Source organism: Euprymna scolopes, chromosome 40, assembly GCF_053919585.1.
Source record: "Euprymna scolopes isolate OS-2025 chromosome 40, ASM5391958v1, whole genome shotgun sequence".
Taxonomy (NCBI): Eukaryota; Metazoa; Mollusca; class Cephalopoda; order Sepiida; family Sepiolidae; genus Euprymna; species Euprymna scolopes.
The window spans coordinates 42,147,764-42,165,099 of record NC_136521.1 but is presented as its reverse complement, the minus strand read 5'-3'; the positions used below and the strand labels follow the sequence as shown (position 1 = coordinate 42,165,099).

The 17,336-nt window shown below is 33.2% G+C and overlaps 1 protein-coding gene and 1 pseudogene across 11 annotated transcripts in view; both read left to right on the top strand.

The window, feature by feature from the left end:
- LOC145265500 (ankyrin repeat and sterile alpha motif domain-containing protein 1B-like) overlaps positions 1-17,336 on the top strand; it is a 903,976-nt gene that overhangs the window by 751,285 nt on the left and 135,355 nt on the right. The gene's annotated exons all lie outside the window — the stretch shown is intronic.
- On the top strand, positions 5,018-5,135 carry LOC145265904 (5S ribosomal RNA; annotated as a pseudogene).

The following is a 17,336-nucleotide window of genomic DNA, read 5'->3' as shown; positions in this document are numbered from 1 at the left end:
AAAAGGGAAAGAACTCACATGCACATGCATGCACGCACACACGCAGAGAAATAAAGTCCCTTTTATATAATAGTGGAGATGATTTAAATTTCATTAAAAATGGATGTATATATAGCAAAGCTATTCAGCGTTGTCTGGAGCAAAAGTGTAACATTTTTCTATTAAAACTGCTATCTCTTTACTCCTCTTTGTCCTACTCCCCTGCTTTCTCCTCCCTTTCTCCACCTCACTCCCTCTTTCAACGCCCAGCCCATTCCTCTTTCTGGACATACATGTACACTTACATACAGATAAATCTTCTTTATATAGATTCCTCAAGGAATGAGTCGGCATAAGGGAAGTAACTCCTTAGTAAAATATTAATTACTTCTCTTCCGTACATAAAAAGTATGAAAAAAAAAAATCCGAACCATCAATGAAATTTGTTCCAATTCATGATCAACAAATGAATAATTTCTTTTGTAAATGTTAGGTATTATCAGATCAGGATAACACTGATAAAAATATACCAACTTTGTGGTGGTTTGTGTTGTAGTTTTTTTTAAACTTCTAGATGAGCATACAGACAACTGCCCTTTATTTAATGGATTAGTCTATTCATAAAAGGGTATGTCACAACTTTATTTTGCATTAAATAACCCTCAGATGGCTGATATGCTGTTAAACTAAAACAAACCTGTCTTTTCGTTTTCCTTTTCTGTTCGTTCCTAGTTCCATTCTTCTTCTTCTTCTTCTTCTTCTTCTTCTTCTTCTTCTTCTTCTTCTTCTTCTTCTTCTTCTTCTCCTACCTTTTCTTCTCTTTTCTTTCCTCTTTATTAACTTATGTTCTTTCTTTTCTTCTCTTTCTTCTTTTTTAACTTCTCTAACTTTTCTTTCTTCTAAAATTTTTCTGTGTTCTCTAACTTTTTTCACTAATTTTTTTTCTAATTTTTCTTCCTTTATTAGAAAAGGAAGAAAAATTAGAAAAAAATTAGTGAAAAAAGAAAAGTTAGAGAACACAGAAATATTTTAGAAGAAAGAAAAGTTCTTTTCTTTCTTTCTTTCTTTTCTAACCTTTGAATCCTTTTTAACTTTTGATTTCTTTTGTTTTTTTCTAATTTTTCTTTCTTTTCTTATTTTTTTTTCTGTTCTTTTCTACATTTCCTTTCTTCTTTAATTTTTCTATTTTTTTCTAATTTTTTTTTTCCTAATTTTTTTTTTCCTAATTTTTTTTCTTTAACTTTTCTTTCTTCTTTAACTTTTCTTTCTCTTCTAATTTTTCTTTCTCTTCTAATTTTCCTTTCTCTAATTTTTCTATATTTTCTAATTTTTTTTTCTAACTTTTCTTTCTTTTCTAACTTTTCCTTCTTTTCTAATTTTTCTTTCGTTTCTTATTTCTTCACGTCTTCTTTAACTTCTTCCCTACCCTCTTTTTCTTTTGAAACTTCTCTAACTTTTTATTTCATAACTTTTCTTGGCTTTTTTCTTTAATCTATATTCTCCTCTTTTCCATCTTTTACTTATCTTTCTTTTAATTGTTCTTTTCGTCTTCTTTAACTTCTCTTTCTTGTTTATTCGTATTCAATTTTTTTTTTCTCTTCACTAATTCTTTTCTTTCTTTAACTTTTTCTTTTTTCTTTCTTTCCTTTAACTTTTTTCTTTTTTCTCTTCTCTAATTCTTTTCTTTCTTTAACTTTTCCTTTCTTCTTTCTTTCCTTTAACTTTTTTCTTTTTTCTCTTCTCCAATTCTTTTCTTTCTTTAACTTTTTCTTTTTTCTTTCTTTCCTTTAACTTTTTTCTTTTATCTCTTCTCTAATTCTTTTCTTAACTTTTTTCCTAAAGCTCTGTTCTCCTCTAACTTATTTTTCTTTGATTTTTTTTTGTCTTCCCTCCCTTTTTTCCTATAAATGTCTTCCTCTTATTAGTCCTATTTACTTGGATAACAAACCCGACTTCTCTCCCCTTGGCGCCCCTTTTTACTCGGTGCCATTTTATATGGCCGCTGTTACTCCAACAGCGTTTGTAAATTTCTATTGTTGATACGCCAGAAACGACCCAGAAGTCTTGGAGAGAGAGAGAGAGAGAGAGAGAGAGAGAGAGAGAGAGAGAGAGAGAGAGAGAGAGAGAGAGAGAGAGAGAGAGAGAGAGAGAGAGAGAGAGAGAGAGAGAGAGATTAATGAATAAAGAGTTAAAGTAAAAGAGGGCCCTAGAACGAAAGAGAAAGAGGAAACTGCTTTCGTACATTTCCTCGTTAATTTGTCCAACGAGTTCATTGTAGCGTAACGAAAACTAAATTAAAAAAAAAAACCCTGGTTGTGTCTGTCAGACAGGTCGCCTGCTTGATAGATAGATAGGCAGACAGATAAATGTAAAAATGGTGGCAAAAATGCCCCCCTCCCCCCCCCAAAAAAAAACGATGTCTGTGTTGAACAGTTCTTTTCCTCCAGCTGTTGTTTTTTAAACGACATTTGAAATCTTTCATTTTGTTTTTATCTTTATGTAGTTGTTTTCTGATTACTTCCCCCCCCCCCGAAAAGCAACTCATTGCTTCAACAAGATTCGAAACCCAGTCCTCTCCTTTACTTACTTCAGTGAAATTTTAGAAGATGAAGAGATGATATTTTAAGATACGCCAATCCAATCTATGTAGTTAGCGATGAAAAACAGTTGACAGACCAATGAGAATGCGATTTCAAATTGAATCATGGCAGATCAAAGAAATTCTATTTAACATTGAAGTATGACAGACCAAAGGAAATTTATTTTTGGATTCTGGCATACCAATGCTGTTTTAAACTGAATTCTGACAGACCAATGAGAATGCTGTTTCAAACTGAATTCTGACAGACCAATGAAAATGCTGTTTTAAATTGAAGTATGACAGACCAATGCTGTTTCAAACTTCAGTAAAACCCCGTGATACGGTAGCTCTGAGATATAGTTTTTTTCAGATGTTAACACTTGAAGGTATAAACATTCTATTTTCTTCAAACAGCCTTTGTTAAAAAAAGAGTATATTGTTCTATTAAACTTATAAATAATTTAACTTTTGTTATTAAAAAAAAAAAAATGTTGAAAAGATATTTTTCACTCAGTAGTGAGCTTTGGAAGATTGTCAGTGAAAGAAATACAATCGCCAAAAGATAAGCGTTTCATTATTTCTAGTCGCCACTTTGAAAATTCACTTGCAAATGCGACTGTTTTACTCGCAATGTAGAGCCCTGTTACAACTGAATTTTGCCTAGTACTTTATCTGTTATGCTATGGAATCTGGTACAAGGACCCGGGGCATAATAGATGAAATATTAGGTAAAATTTAGTTGTGACACTCTTGTGGAGGTTGAAAGACAGAAAGATACCTAAGTTCGACAAAATACACCCGAAGAAGGTCGGAAGCTACATTGGTCGAAATGTTGTGCGAATAACATTCAAGATGAGAAAAGTGATCTAAATAATCCAAATATGGAAACATTTTAAATCACGTTTGTACAAGCTGTCTAGAAAACGATACAAAATTTGAAAAAAAAAAAAAAAATTATGGTGCTACTATATTGTAATAAAGGACAAATCTTGAATTTCAGGTAAAACAAATGGTACCCATGTAATTGTCAGGTCGTAGATAGTAACATATCCAAAAATTACGAAAAATGATAAGGTAGAAAAAATAGAAGACATTTGTAAAATCTACCGATTTGAATTGGAGAGTTAACAAGGGAGGTAATTAAGTTTTCAGTTTCCTGGAAATCTTATGCCAATTTTGGAAAAGTAATTTTGAATAGTTTTGCAAACAGTTAAAAAAAAGTTATTTTTAAAAATTCACAAATTATGTATATATTAGTGATGTGACGATTCCAATATTTTTCCCGATTCCAATACAATAACTGATTCTGTACTAAATTCCTGATTCGGATTCTTTATAAATCTCTAAATATTTAACTATATAGTTGTATTTTTCTGATTACCGTGGTAACACACATGTTAAATGTGCACATATTTTCCTCCACGTAAAAATATACTTGTGGAGGACGATCTATCGATTTTAGCTTCACTGGTGGGTTAAAATCAAGAAATATTTATTTATCATTATTACCAGCAATGGAAGATTTAGCTTTAAACACAATCAAATACAAAAGACTATTAAAAGAATCGTTTTGGCATTAGAAAATTGGTACAATTTTTTTCGATTCCGATACCCTAAAATATTCCGATTTTTCCGATTCCGATTAATCGTCCCAACACTGGTATATATCTTATGTTTATTTTTGTTTTCTGAATAAATTCTGTCTGCTACACATTGCTTCAACTGAGTTACTTCCCCTTTTGCTTACATCACATGGCCAAGATCAAAGTGTAGTATCTGTTCTTCAGATGCGGCACTTCCATTTCTCGTTCTCTTTCAGTGGAGGAGAAATCCTTCATGACTGAGACAATTTTTATTTTTGTACCTTTTCTCCACGTTAAAAAACGACCCTGGTGTCTAACTCTGCCCCGTGGGGAGGCATTGTAAATAGGTACATCAGTCACATGACCCAGTATGTCCGATCCAGAGCTTTAACTGTATAGGAACTGTTTTTCATGAATAATTATTTTTCTACCTTATCGGTTTTCGTAATTTTTGGATACGTTACTATTTTAGACCTGGCAATTACGTAGGTATAATTTGTTTTACTTGAAATTCAATTTTTTTCTTTCTTTTTTTTTTTTTTTTGTTAATTTAGTATAGAAGCACCGAAAAAATAAATCATTCAAAAAAAAAAAAAAAATTGCTGAAGTAAAAAAGAATGATGAAACATCCTCTTAAATAATCCAATTTACCAAATTTCCACTACTAACGATTACTACATGTTCTTTTTGGCCACTCTACACTCATTAACTCTTATCCTCGAGTGACATCCGGGCCTTGATAGGTGGCGACTCCTTTGTAAAAAAGAAGAAAAGAAAAAAAAAAAAACATAACTACGCAAGTCGGTAGAAGATAACAATTTTCCTGCGTTTTTTAAGCCATTTGTTATATTTTTATTAACTTTATTTTCCTTGTATATACGGCGTAATCACATTGACACACCGGTTCCTGCCAGATCACCGAAGTTAAGCAATGTTGAGCCTGGTCAGTACTGAAATGGGTGACCGTTTGGGACTTCCAGGTGCAGTATGTATTCTTCGCTTATCTCGGCATTGTTTCCACTCGTTCTGGACCAGTCCTTGTCACGTGAACTAGTGCCGATTCAGGAGAGGTGTGGTTGGTTATTGCGCAACTCTTGCCTCACAATTACATGCACAGTTACCTTTACAGCAGGTATCCGTTGTCTTTCGAGACTGAACAGAGGCATCGCATTTTTCTTGATAACTATAGAGTACAATCGTCAGAAATTCTATTTTTTATTGAAATGTGACAGACAGAAAAAACAGACGTACCAATAAAACTGCCAAAAGAAACGCAAAAGATACCTTTAACTCACAAACAGAGAGAGAGAGAGAGAGAGAGAGAGAGAGAGAGAGAGAGAGAGAGAGAGAGAGAGAGAGAGAGAAACAAACAAACAAAAACGATCCCTTGGATGTACGTCGAATAAATGAATGTCGGGGATTTCCATCCTCCTCCACCTCCTCTTAAACCATCTGCCGTACAATGAATAAATAAAATTTGAAATAATCAAAATGAAAATACAGTTTTAAAGTATAAAAATGGAGAAGGGAGAAGAACAAGAACGCAAAACATTTTGAATATTTGAAAAAAAAAAAAAAAAAAAAAAAAAAACCCCAAAAAACCAATAAACTAAAAACCTTAATATAATTCCCACCCCAAAATATTACTCCTCCTCTTCTTCCTCCTTCCATATCTGCATTTAGATTTATAAACGTACGTCCCAGTATTTTTATAAGTGGCTTTGTCTGCCGGGAGGTCCGTTCGTCGCGACTAAAATGTAAGGCCATTTTTATGACTAACATACAGATTTAACACAGATTTAGTTTTATGTCTGTTTTACATGCTGGCATGTGTTGGGCGGCTTTAACCAATTAGGCTCATCTCACTGTCCGATAAATAGGGCATCTCTTCTAAAAGGAACTGTGTGTGTGTGTGTGTGTGTGTGTGTGAGAGAGAGAGAGAGAGAGAGAGAGAGAGAGAGAGAGAGAGAGAGAGAGAGAGAGAGAGAGAGAGAATTGGTTCCCTATGGACTCCTAAACGACTGGGCATAGTTTTTGAAATTTCACAAAAACGTGGTTTATAAATCTGGCAGTGTTCTTAGATAGCTTTTGCAACGGAATGTTTTTGATAAGTATCAATAACTGAGAAAATCCGATGAAAAAAAGGGGCAGACGATTTTGACTAAAGTTAACACCTTACAAAGCCCAACATCACAAGTGCATTTGAGTTTTATTACCGCATAAGCAGCCGACATATAAAATCAACAGTAGGTTCTTTGATACGACAGTGGCACGTTCTGAATGAATGTTTCTGTTTTGAGCATAATTGGACCGTTTAACATGACTTTTGTTCGAATCGAATAAACATTTTACCTTAAATAAAAAAGACTAAAAAGTTATTCAGTTAGGTAGAAAAGTAACTTATCTTGCCTTTGATAATATTTATTTGTTATATATTTGTTTTTTTGACAACTTATGTATATTACGGCTTGAATTAAAGTTTAAAATGCTTTAATTCAATCCGTTATATATATATATATATATATATATATATATATATATAATTGGGTTTTAATTACAATCCACAGAGGTTCCAAAAAAAAAAAAACAACAAATAAACAAATGTTATTAAAGGTAAGATAAGTTACTTTTCTACCTAACTTGATAAGTTTTTAGTGTTTTTATTTAATATAAAATGTTTATTCAGTTCAAAAAATAAGTGATATTGAACGCTACCGAAGAACAAGAAAAAATGGTCTTTGAAGATAAAGACTTCAAAATAAGAAATGAAACAAAATGGTGGTACAAACCCACCCAATAAATGCTCCGTGACATTTATTGTCAACGCGATTATGCAATATCTATATATCTATAAAAGTGAAATTGTGTATGTGTTTACATTTCTCTACCAAACTACTCTGTCAATTTTCGGTCTACAGACTCCAGATTCGATATTAGGGGTATTGAGATTTGGGAAAATCTTTTTAATCGGTTTTCGGCCATAAATTTAGTTGTCAAGGGATCAGAGTTTAACGATTTGACCTGTGAAAACTCTACCAAACTCCTCCGCCAATTTTGGGTCTAAACACTTGAAATTTTAAATGTAGTTTACTTGAACATGGGTCAAACTTTTTAATTTGATTTGAGTCCAAAATAATAAATGTTACGGGTCAAAATTAGGATCAAAGTTTAAAAAATTGACTTCTGCGGTCTCTACCAAATTACTCAGCCAATTTCTGGTCTAAACATTTGAAATTTTACATAAAGGGTATTCAGAGATAGGGTAAGCTTTTTAATCGGTTTGGGTCTAAAATATGAGTTTCCAAGGAGTCAACGTTCAAAAGATTTTACCTTTGCGGTCTCTAGCAAACTACTCGGCCAATTTTTGGTCTAAAACATTTGAAATTTTACATAACGGGTATTCAGACATGCGACAAGCATTTTAATCAGTTTTGGGGCGAAAATCTCGCCGCCAAAAGGTCAAAGTTGAAAGAGTTGACCTTTGTAAATTCTACCAAACTCCTTCGCCAATTTTGGGTCTAAACACTTGAAATTTTAAATGTAGGTAACTTGGACATGGGTCAAACTTTTTATTTTGATTAGAAACCAAAACAATAAATGTTAAGGGATCAAAATTGGGGTCAAAGTAAAAAAAAAATACCTCTGCGGTCTCTACCAAATTCCTCAGACAATATTTGGTCTAAACATTTGAAATTTTACATAAGGGGTATTCACACATAAGGCAAGTTATGAACAGTACATAAGACCCGAGCAAAGCCGGGCTGAACTGCTAGTGTATATATATATTAGTAATCTTCAAAAAAAAAAAGGTTGAATACCTTTGGTACGAGGCAATATGTTCCTAGCCAATGAGTACTTCTAAGATGACGAAGAAAACCTGACTGATGCTTTTCTTTCCGTTTTTCTCCTGGTCGTTCTTTTCCTTCTTCCGATCCAATCAGTGAAAGTGCTGGCCTTGCTCACAAAAGATCCCAGTTGACATCTGTCGCTTGCCATGTCTTCAACTCCAAGCCGTCTCCCAGCTACCCTTGCAGTAAGTCTAGAAACCAGTCACGTAAATCCCATCACTACCCTTCACCACGTAGATGCACCCTCGTATCTCTACGAGAGGCACCGTCTGTCCGTTCGCAGATCGATTGTCTGTCACTTCAATTTGAAATAAAATGATTGTCGCTCTTAAGACGCTTAGGCATAACATTTGTGTTGGCCTGTTCAGCTCTATCGTTATTTTCATGGCTAGTGCTCGTCTGAGCTTCAATCTATGGACTCCTTGCCAAAAGGCACTCGTCTAGTTACAACCATTACCAACAATTTCACCAACTTTCTATCTCTGCCTAAATCTAAATGCAAATTCCATGAACAGATCTTCTTTCTTAGAATTTTTTGTTAATGTAAATCTATATTTCTCTTTGTTTGTCTGTTCCATTTTTTTCTCGGAAACTAATGAGTCAATCTAACATTTTTGTATGGACCTTTTTTATGATAAAGTGCATCACACTACGTATTATGGCATTCGTTCAATTCACGGTTAGGGATTAATAGAGATTAGTCACCACCATACCACATTTACTCTCATTTTTGCTTGTAAACTACTGGGCTTGATCTGGCTGAAATTTTGTATGGACCTAAGGTGCCGTGAACTAAGTATTATGATATCTGTTTGATGCACAATGAGGAATTAATAAAGATTAGTATTTAATGCAAAAATGAGACCAAAGTTTAACAATATTCACCCAACCATCAATTTGGCATAAAGCGCTCATTCTATGTAAACGGGCTATAATTTTTGTCGTTTTTTTTCATTATTTCAGTCTTATATATATACTAGCAAAAGTACCCGTCGTTGACTGGGTTCAAAAACAGTCTACAGAAAATGGACTCTGATTTATGCAAGTATGATAGGTTATGAAAAGGAAGGGTTGTAAAGAGATAGCTTCGAATTTGAGGGTATCCAAACCAAAGCAAAATATGATGAAAGTAAAAATAAAATAGATAAACCCCATAATTTATTATACCATACCTGTTCACGCTGAAACATTTATCACAATATTCTGTGGATCGATATTAAAAAACCTTGTTAAACTTTGTGACATATTTCCATTCTATGAAGGTCAGGTGCGAACGAACACCCCATAATTTTATTATACCATATTTCTTCAAACTGAAACATAATTATCAAAATATACTTACGCAGATAGATATGAAAAGTCTTTATTAAAGTTTGTGCCTATTTCCATTCTATGGAGGCCAGGCGCGAATGCAGACCCCACAATTTTATTATACCATCCCTATTTAAGTTAAAACATACTTATCAAAGTATTATTATGTACATCTATATCAAAAACACTTGTAAACGTTTTTTTTTAATTTTTACATTTTTTATTTCCATACTTTGTGGACCAGGCGCGTACGCAGACCCCACAGTTTTAATGAATCATCATTATGCCAGATCAAACATACCCATTCCTGTATCTCGACACATCTTCTATCATTATATGTGATCAGTTTTCTATAATAGTCAACCATATAGGAACCTATTCGTGACCAGACACACACACACAGACATTCAGCTTTATATCTATCTATATATCTATAAAAGTGAACGTGTATGTGTGCGTGTGTGTACATTTCCCTATGCAATAACTCTGACAATTTTAAGTCTACAGACTCGAAATTTGATATACAGGTTGCTAAGATTTGGGAAAATCTATGTGATTAGTTTTCGGCCAGAAATTTGGCTGTTAAGGGGTCAAAGTTCAATAATTTGACCTTTGAGAACTCGACCAAACTCCTCCGACAATTTTGGGTTTAAACACTTGACATTTTAGATATTGGTTCCTTGGACAGGGATCTAACTTAATAACTTGATTTGAGCCCAAAACAATAAATATTAAGGGGTCATAATAGGGGTCAAAGTTAAAAAAATTGATCGATCGTTTTTTTTTTTTTTTTTGCTCAGCATACACGCCCAAACACCCGGGCAACGCCGGGCACCCATTGCTAGTATATCTATAAAAGTGAACGTGTCTGTGCGTCTGTCTTTCTGTGTACATTTTCCTACGCAATAACTCCGTCAATTTTTAGTCTACAGACTTGAAGTTTGATATACAGGGTACTGAGATTTGGGAAAATCGATGTGATCGGTTTTCGGACAGAAATTTAGCTGTTAAGAGGTCAAAGTTCAACGATTTGATCTTTGAGAACTCTACTAAACTCATCCGACAATTTTGGGTCTAAACACTTGAAATTTTAGATATAGGTTCCTTGGACATGGATCTAACTTAATAACTTGATTTGAGCCCAAAACAATAAATATTAAGGGGTCATAATAGGGGTCAAATTGAATAATTGACCGTTTTCTTTTTGTTTTCTTTTGCTCAACATACACCTCCAAATACACGGGCAACGCCGGTATTATATATATATATATATATATATATATATATATATATATATATATATATATATATATATATATATATATAATGTGTGTGTGTGTGTGTGTATGTATTCCAAGTTAAAGGTATTCCGGAGATAAAACCATGAATTAAAATGAGGTTATTAAGAGTGATCATTAGAAAGAGCAAAATGCAAATAAATGTTTCAAAGTGGAGTATCTGTTAGGATACTACTACACTTAAACATCTCTGTTTTCGGTCAGTGGAGGAGAACTCATTTTAGATTGAAACAATTACAATTTTTCGTCCCAATCTAGAGTGCCCCTTTTGTGGAGAGCTGGATTCTAAAACAAACCGGTAATACCTACTGCCGTATCAGTCATGGGCGAGCTATACCGGCTTCCACCAAAGGCGGAAGTTTACAGGGAATATCACATTCACAAGCGGTATTCAGCCGCATGTACATTCCAATCTGGGGAAATATGACATACAGTGCCTAGCGTTCCCAAATAGTCACTCATTTGGTATTGGACAGGCTCCACGTTGCTTAACTTTGGTGTTTTTGTGTCTCAACACGATTATGCCGTACATGTTGGATTTTCCTCACATTAAAATTTGATGTTTTGATGTTTTCTCCTCGTCGAGGGGAGGCAAGTTAATGGTGGAGTTGGGTTGGGGGTTTCAAGTTTGAAATCGCAATTACGTCGATCAACGCGCAGATCGAAAAATAGCATCTTTAAAATATACCCCACCCACTTCCCCACTACCCTGGCTGTTTTTTTTTCTTTTTTTACCACCTTCTCATTTGCATATGTTACCCTTCAGAATCCATGCACCCTCACTCCCTGTCCCGCCAAATTCAGTGCCCACAAGTTTTCATTCTCTTTCACTACTTGATGCCGTCCACACTTAGCACCCGTCCGCTTCCCTACCTAAAAAAAAAAAAAAAAAATCTGAATCCATTTTTTTTTCTTTTTATGGTTTGCTTGTTATCGAGAAGTGTTGTCCGCGATTCATTTACCACGCTTCGATGATCACGTCAATAAATAATTTCCCGCTCCTCTGCCCCCTTTTCTCTCTCTCTCTCTCTCTCTCTCTCTCTCTCTCTCTCTCTTACTCTCTCACTTCCCACCTCTCTCCTTCTCTTACTCTTTCACTCCCCTACTCTCTCTTTCTCTGTTGTGATTACGGGTTTGAAATGCCATCCTCAGAAGATGATTACCATCTTGCCCATCTCTGCGCTTGCTTGTTCGTGCTGCGTCTTCTGCCTGCATGCCCCATCCTACATGCCCCACCTATCCAGGTTTTGTCAACCTCTCCAGGCCTTCCGAATGCGACCTTCCGTCTTCCCCGCCCCTCATCCCCGTTCATCGCTCAGGACGCTCACTCTTTCATCCCTCAGTTTTATGCCCCAACACCGACCCTGAAACATGTATTTTTAAATGGCTAAGAATTACAACCATCAAGGGTCTTGTCCGTCTTCTTAACAGCATATCAAGCCTTTGAGGTGTATGGTGCTTGTTTACTATAATGCACAAGTGAAATAGGAGAGTAAAAAAATAATTAAATAACTGATATATATAGTCACCGACATGCAGTCCTGTTTCGTTGTATCACAGCTCATCAGTGCCGCTAGACTAGCACCTCCCTCAAGCCGAGGATTGAACCTAGAATCAATCCGTTGATAGTCAGCAGTTCCACAGATCGACCCGCGGGAGCGGTGCCAGCAAATAACCTCGCCAAATGTCTATTTTAAACAAACATTCGTCCACCACTTTTATAGTGCTCAAACCGCTTATTTATAAACAACCAACGGGTCTCGCATTTTTCAGCCAATTAAGTAGTGGGTGAGATTATTTACGACAGTGCTCTACCCAAACAGGAGGGCTTAAAATATATTTGTGTGTGTGTGTGTGTGTGTATGTATGTATGTATATATATATATATATATATATATATATATATATGTATATATATATATATATATATATATATATATATTAAAAGCTAAGAATCGAATGAGGAAAGAGGGAAATTGGTTTCAGTTGGAAAACCAGTGAGAGAAAAAAAAAAAAGAAAAAAAAAAGCTTATGAGTCCGCCAAGCTCATGAGTCCGCCATCGGTAATCACCTGATTAGTATAAATAGGTTTTCTGACCAATATTCCGATGGTGGGTTTTCTGTTTTATACAGTGCTAGGTCGAACTATCATCTCAATATCATTGAGGCGTTAGTCATTAATAACTCTCGACCTAGCCTGTGTAGACAAAAGATTTTGAAACATCAGTTGGAAATATTTACTGATTTAAAACCACCTGAACAGTGAGAATTATATATATATATATTTTTTCTCTCACTGGTTTTCCAACTGAAACCAATTTCCCTCTTTCCTCATTCGATTCTTAGCTTTTAATTTATCATTCTGACGTTTCCTCTTAGAGGGTCAGACGATAAGGCCTTAAGGAAATTTTAACAATTCCACCTGCCCGTTTTTTTTGTTTCTTTGATTTTTTTTTAATTTAAATTATGTTTCCTCTGAAATTTCTCCTTCCATTTTGCTGTACCAAGAATTTACTTATATATATATATATATATATATATATATATATATATATATATATATGTTATTTAGTTCTCTACCACTGCAAGAACTATGACACCAGGGTCAGAAAGTGGTATTGAGATGTCAGAGCCCTCTGAGGAGGGCCACTCTGATCTGCAAAATTCCCGGTGAGTGCGTCTCAGGGGATTAACAGTAACCTAACCCCTTCTCAAAGAGAGAAAGCAAAGCCTGGGAGGGTGGACCCCATCCCCTAGAACTGCACAGAACTTAACACCCACCGCAAGATCATCAGGGACCAGGTCATTTTAGGAATAGTCTAATCGTTGTTGATTTTGGGGGCCTGGGATAAAATCCCTGGCCGTGTATATATTTAAACAGATATATATATATATATATATATATATATATATATATATATATATATATATATATATATTTACAAAAAAAAAAAAAGAAATAAAATAAAAGAATCACACTGCTCTTTATTATAGACTAGCAAGGCTTTCCAACGTTGCCCGGGCCAAAAATAACATTTTTATTAAAATTTCTACTTCTCTCTCTATCTTTTTCATCCTAAACTTCTCTTGCTTATATGCCGAGCCCATTCCTCTCTAGCTAGACACACACCATTTGCAAATATCTCCACTGGAGTAATTTGGGTGGCAAATGCAACAGCAAATCCTGTGAGAACATGTTGTATTACGCTGTTCAATTGCGATAACATTTCACATGTAGGATGTACGCAAACATCAATAGTAAAAACAGTTAGTATGAAAGCCCCCCCCTCTTTCTCACACACACACACGCGTGTATATATGCTGGGGGACGGTTAGTACACAATTGTAACGTATCCGTTAGATCAAAAAGTTTCCCCGCTACTTAATTTTTAACTACCAAGCATTTATTGTAAGTAATTATTGACATCTTCTATCTATTATTTTATTTTATTAAAGAATTTTATCTGTTTTAATCATAATTTAACATTCGCAAATAAAGTTACTAAAAAAAAACTGCAAAGATTTCAAAATATTCTAATTTGATTTATATTTTATATCTAAGCAATTATATTTTTTTTAAAAAGTTAATTAAAAATATTTTATTTGTGCATTTAAAACTTATTTATATTAAAATTATTTTGAAATATAAAATAAAAAAATTATATAAAAATATTTTATTTGTGCATTTAAAACTTATTTATATTAAAATTATTTTGAAATATAAAATAAAAAAAATTATATAAAAATATTTTATTTGTGCATTTAAAACTTATTTGTATTAAAATTATTTTGAAATATAAAATAAAAAAATTATATAAAAATATTTTATTTGTGCATTTAAAACTTATTTATATTAAAATTATTTTGAAATATAAAATAAAAAAAATTATATAAAAATATTTTATTTGTGCATTTAAAACTTATTTATATTAAAATTATTTTGAAATATAAAATAAAAAAATTATATAAAAATATTTTATTTGTGCATTTAAAACTTATTCGTATTAAAATTATTTTGAAATATAAAATAAAAAAAATTATATAAAAATATTTTATTTGTGCATTTAAAACTTATTTATATTAAAATTATTTTGAAATATAAAATAAAAAAATTATATAAAAATATTTTATTTGTGCATTTAAAACTTATTTGTATTAAAATAATTTTGAAATATAAAATAAAAAAAATTATATAAAAATATTTTATTTGTGCATTTAAAACTTATTTATATTAAAATTATTTTGAAATATAAAATAAAAAAATTATATAAAAATATTTTATTTGTGCATTTAAAACTTATTTGTATTAAAATTATTTTGAAATATAAAATAAAAAAATTATATAAAAATATTTTATTTGTGCATTTAAAGCTTATTTATATTAAAATTATTTTTAAATATAAAATAAAAAAATTATATAAAAACATTTGTGCATTTAAAACTTATTTGTATTAAAATTATTTTGAAATCTGGAAAAAAAATTTATATAAAAATATTTTATTTGTGCATTTAAAGCTTATTTATATTAAAATTATTTTTAAATATAAAATAAAAAAATTATATAAAAACATTTGTGCATTTAAAACTTATTTGCATTAAAATTATTTTGAAATCTGGAAAAAAAATTTATATAAAAATATTTTATTTGTGCATTTAAAACTTATTTATATTAAAATTATTTTTAAATATAAAATACAAAAATTATATAAAAACATTTGTGCATTTAAAACTTATTTGTATTAAAATTATTTTGAAATCTGGAAAAAAAATGTATATAAAAATACATTTCATCAATTTCATTATATTCTCAATTTAAAGTTATTATTTGTGCATTTAAAAAATTATGTATACTTACTTAATAGAAGTAGTCACACAAGCCATCATCAAAGATTACTCTTTGAGAACAACTTGTGGTTTTCCCTGGAGTCTGAGTGACAACAAATCTCCCCAGATTTCCAGTACTCTCCACCCCTTTCAATAACCATTTCAAAAGAATTTGCGTTATGGCAACTACTGCTTACCATTGATTTCTTGTTGGCGGTGACATTGGTCTTCATTGGAATTTGAGTGGCAATAAGCCTCCCCAAGGTCCCAGTCCTCTTTGCACTCATCCAGTGGAGGTCTGGTTAGTGCTGTCTCTTCTCGGTCTTTCCATCCTCCTTGACCCTCATTATTTAGTGTGGTGCCCGTTTATGGTAACACCCACAGAAAAAAAGGTGGGTGGCTGTATCTTACAGGTATTCAGTTTCAGTTTTCATGGTTCCATGTGATGTCCCTTTGTGTTTTGCATCTGTAGCCGTTTCTGTATCCAGTTTTTGTGTAGTTTATATGTAGCGTTAGTCTCCACATTCAAGGGTTTTCCTTAATATTTCTGCAGTTTTCATTATCGAGATTCATTATATCTTCTCTGCCATCTCTCTGATTCCAGTCCCCCCCCCATTCTTTTTTTGAAGTTTTTCGGTATCATTCCTAGCTCTCCTGCTATTAGTGGTGTTATCAATTATTATTATTATTATTATTATTATTATTGTTATTGTTGTTGTCATCTTCTTCTTCTTCTTCTTTATGGTATTGTGATGCTTTACACTGCTTAATTTTTCACTCGAGCGGTTTTTTACACCAGAGCTAGTGAGCATATATTCAAAAAGTCAATTATATGGGAAGCACCTGGCATAGAATGTTTGCTGTGCCAAACAAAACCGACTTCTGGAGTACAGTGATGATGTACTTAATTCCCAAGGAGTTCAACTGTTTCTCAAGACAATCTGGAATTAAGCCAAATACACCTATGATGATTGGCATGATGGAAGTTTTCTTATTCCACAACCTAGCAATCTCCACCTTCAGTTTCTGATGTTTCCGTATTTTCTGATTCTTTTTGCCTGCTAAGTTTATGTCGTTTGGGTAAGTCACATCAATTGTTTGGCATTCATTGGTCTTTTTATCCTCAACTACAATATCGGGTTTCCTGTTATCTCTCGATCACACTAAAGCACGAAATTTGCAATACCGCTTGTGGGTGATGTTGGAACCACTTATCCCTTATTTGGATTCCAAACTTCTAGCACAAACTCCAATGCAGAGTTGCACATACTTTGTCATTGTGTTATATTATTATTGTTGTTGTCGTTATTGGCTCATAAGAAGCTTTCACATAGGTCATCAAAGATCTCATTGAATACAGCCTGTGGTGTTCCCTGGAAACTGAGTGATAACAACTCTCCACAGATTTTCTAGTACTCTCCACCTCTTTCAATACCATTTGCAAATAAATTTGCATTATCGCAACAGCTGCGTGCCATTAATTTCTCCTTCACAGTGGCCATTGGTCTTTACTGGAATGTGAGTGGCAATAAGCCTTCCCAAGGTCTCAGTTCTCTTCGCACATACAGTGGAGGTCTGGTCAGTGCTCACTCTTCAGTCTTTCCTTCCTCCTTGGCTATTTGGTTTCACTCTTTTTTTTAGGGGGTAGAGGACAGTGATGTGGTAATGGGGGGATGGGAGTGGGGTTAGAGAACTTATAGGTATGCAGCTTCAATGTTCTTGGTTCCATGTAGCACTTCATGTTTTGTCTCTGTAGCAGTTTGTCTGTTCTGCGCTTGTGGTTCGCGTGTGTTAGTCTCCACATTCAAGGGTTTTCCTTTATTATTATTATTATTATTATTATTATTATTATTATTAGCTGCAGTAGTAGTAGTAGTAGTGGTGGTGTCTCTTTACTACTATATAAAAATCA